We start from the raw sequence: 3,708 nt of genomic DNA on the forward strand, positions 1-3,708 counted from the left end.
GGCAATCGTTATCCATGTTCTGCTTAATGTAGAGGCTTTTGTGCAATACCACCATGTCCGGCTCATAGGACAGCTAAATCAAGTCAAGGCTTTAGGCCTCCAATTTGATAAGACCTTTTGCCTTTTAGGGCTTTTAGAAGTGGGCTTCAGGCTTGTTTTTGTTTATTTTGAAACTGGAACTGTTGGGCCTTCATAATTGTTTTATTCGGAAGGGATGGCTCATGGCTATATGTAACCAAAAAGCATATAAAATTATATTTGTTAAAAGACTATTAACTAAAGTAGGAGATATTATCACCGGCAACGGTTGTGTAACCTGTGGCGGTGGACGATGGAGTAGAACTGTAGCTGTAGCTGTAGATGGAAGAATTTTGCTGGTAAGAGTATTCTCAGCCCATTCCCTATATTTATAGTGAGATGGTTTTGTAAATTATGTGGTATGGTTATTAGTGTTTGTAAGTAGGGGAGAGAGAAAATGTTATATGGGAAAGTTAAATTTGGGGTTTCACTGTTCATACCGTATAATATTTTAATATTTTTAAAAAGTGATTGTGAGTGAAAGAGAGAAAAAAGATAATGATAAAGATATAAAAGTATTATTTAATTAAATAGGAGATAGAAAATACAGTGATTTTTAGTGTAATTATATGATATATATGGATATATGGTAGGGAATGCTCTAAGCCCGGTTAAAGTAGGGTTTATATCAAATTTTGTCAGTTTCAGGCCTTCAGAAACACTAACCCAGCCCTGAGTACCATAACAAGACTTTGCAGACAGGAAAAGAAAGTGTTATAGGAGAAATTTATTTTTTTATCACAACATGGAGTAACGTGTGATAAAACCTCTCAAGGTGCAAAAACAAGAATCTGTCTATTTTTAGTATATTTCTCGTTAGTTGGCAACTCATTTTGTTAATACAGTTGAGATGACATAGGTAGTTTTAAGGTCTAGAATTGCTGATGGTGTCGTTTGTTGGTTATGTACAATTGTTAAAACTACAACCTTTCTCTCACAAAAAAAAATATACTCAATAAAACATTTTTTATAAATAAAATTACATCAAAATTTATAGATCCAAAAGGGCAAAAAGGTAACACATCATAAATGTTATTGGCCTTTAATTTAATAATAAATCAACGGTGCAAACTCCAAACCACCAAGTGCAATTAATTTACACGTAAAAAAGTGCAGGAATCATAACGTAGTGGTACTTATAAAAAAGTACATATATATATATATATATATATATATTCCATTAAATAGTTAAAAATAAATATCACAATTATAGATCCGTTCACGTTTCCAATCACCACCGACACCTCCCTCCAGATCATCAGCTGGCCCACCGGTTAACAACTGCCCGTAACACTCAGATCTGCCCAAGCTTCAATTTCTCATCTTTAAAAAAATTAAACAAAAATGAACTGTAACAATAATTTACACAACATTGCAGGAGTTTTTGAGTGAAAGTGGCACATTGACTTTGGTTGGTTTATAGAGAATGTCACATGAAACCTTTCTATGGAACTTGGGTTTCACCAGTTTACCGAGCACATTAGCCTTGGCTTTGACCGTGAAAGTTAGGTTCAGTGGCACCGGTGCGGTCATTTTTCCGTTCTGGCTGCTCCAGTTCACACCGCCGCCGTATAAGGGAACGTGGCGCCCCTGTATGTTCACACTCACTAGCCTGTGCCCCTTTCTTGATTGGTAAAATTTCTTGATCTGCAAGATACACAATTGATTATTAAATTGATGTTAAAGTAATAAGATTTATGTGAAATTGAGATATAATCAACAATGCCCATGTGAAATTGATACCAAATTAGCAAAGAGTATTGTGAAGTTGGGATCAAATTAGTAAGATTCAGATGAAATTGAGATCAAATTAACAACACCCGTGTGAAATTAGGAACAAATTAGCAAAAGATTTTATGTGAAATTGGGATCAAATTAGCAATTCCTATATGAAATTGAAAACTGAGATCAAATTAAGAAGATCCATGTAAAATTGAGATCATATTAGCAATACCCATTTGAAATTGAGATCAAATTAGCAAGATTTATGTAAAATTGGGATCCAATTAACAACACCCATGTGAAATTGGCACCAAATTACTACAATTTAGCTGAAAACTTGAGTGACTTACAGTTCCAGAAGCTAGAGTTAACTCTATACGACAGATCGATAGGCGTGGAAGAAACATGAACTCCGAAGAAGGTACCCCTGTTTCGGAAACTGAACTTAATGGTAGCATTCAAATTGACCATCTCTGTAGCAACACCAGTCGCATCCGCACCAGCATTCGCCACAAACTCATCAAACGAAATACTCTGCAATTCAATTCAATCAAAACATCAAATTTGTTTCAAACCCCCAAATCCAATTAACTCAAAACCCATAATAAAAAAAACCCAACAAGCAAATTCAAATACTGAATTACCCTCATAACAATATCGGTTTCTGAGGCTTAGCAGCAGCCCACAAAACCAAGGCAAAGAAGCCGACAACAAACGCCAGGAAATAACAGCGGCGAGGTATTCCTCTTCGGTAATCATCGTCAACGAGACCCTCTTCCTAAATGGCATCGAAGCCTTTACCGTGTTTGGGGGGCTGTAAGGGTTGGGTGGTTTTTCTGGATCCGGAAAAGCGGGTGGAGGAAGAGTTGCGGGAGTGGCGACCCGGAGAGGCGTTAGGGCTTAAGACAGGGGTTGAGTGGAAGGAGTTGGTGGTTTTCTCGCCGTCGTGGGAGTCGCGTGATGGGCTCTGGACGAAGTAGACAGGGCGCCGTGGGGATCTGGTGGGAGACGACGCCGTTTGGCTCGTCACCTCGGAGTCGGTCTTTGCGTGCATTGACATGATGTTTCTTTCTTTGGGTTTTGATTTGGAGAAGAAAAGGGTGGTTTTTAGGGGTGAAGTGAAGTCTTGCTGGTAAAGGCTGGAATTTTGGGGCTTTATTGGATAGTATGGACAAAGTGTCAAGGTGATTGATTCCAGCTAATAATTATTTTACTTATTAAAAATATCTTTATAATTTAGTTTTGCTTATTAATTAATTTCGATAGCTGAAAAACTTTTCAACGTAGTGTATTGGCAGGAAATTTGGGGTTTTGACGAGACTCGAGTTTAAAGCCTACTTACAATAATTTGGAGGGGTATGTCATATGTGTGGCTTAATGAAGGAAGATTGTGATTTTTGTAATATTTAGTTTGATCCTAAGAGCGTCCGGGTTTTACCAGTGGACTTTGGGCAGGTGGTTTTACTCCGGAACTGAAGATAAAACGGAGGCGCCTTAAGGTTTCGTACGGCTAGCGGTGACCCTTTGTCATTTGGTCACCTCGTATGGTACCTGGGCAATTATTTGTTTGTTAACCGTTCAAAAAAAATCATGGTGACAATGTTGTATCTGTTCTAGCGTCTAGCTAGTTTATTGTTGGTCACTCTCTATAAAAGGGCAGACCGTTCAATAAACCAAAAGTTATATTATTAAGTTATATTATTTAGTTTAAATGTAATCAATAAATTTTTAAATTGGTTGAGCTATATTAGTTGAATATATTGTACACTATTGCTATGTTTAAAATGATGTTAGTTCTTTTTAGGGTGATTGAAATAGATATGTCATTTCTACATTACTACATTAGGGGGGTGTTTGGTACAGAGAAAAAGAATGGGAAGAAATGGAAATAGAAATGGGAGAGAAATG

The 3,708-nt window shown here is 37.0% G+C and overlaps 1 pseudogene across 1 annotated transcript; it reads right to left on the bottom strand.

The window, feature by feature from the left end:
• Positions 1 to 1,440: 1,440 nt before the first annotated feature.
• On the bottom strand, positions 1,441 to 2,876 carry LOC143534031 (uncharacterized; annotated as a pseudogene). The gene is made up of 3 exons (XR_013135460.1): positions 2,458 to 2,876; positions 2,151 to 2,348; positions 1,441 to 1,725 (listed from the first exon to the last, which is right to left on the bottom strand). The product of XR_013135460.1 is annotated as an uncharacterized LOC143534031 (transcript).
• Between the last annotated feature and the right edge of the window lie 832 nt (positions 2,877 to 3,708).

Source organism: Bidens hawaiensis, unplaced genomic scaffold (assembly GCF_021521415.1).
Source record: "Bidens hawaiensis isolate Kalapana, Puna unplaced genomic scaffold, B.hawaiensis_p1.1 tig00009985_1, whole genome shotgun sequence".
Taxonomy (NCBI): Eukaryota; Viridiplantae; Streptophyta; class Magnoliopsida; order Asterales; family Asteraceae; genus Bidens; species Bidens hawaiensis.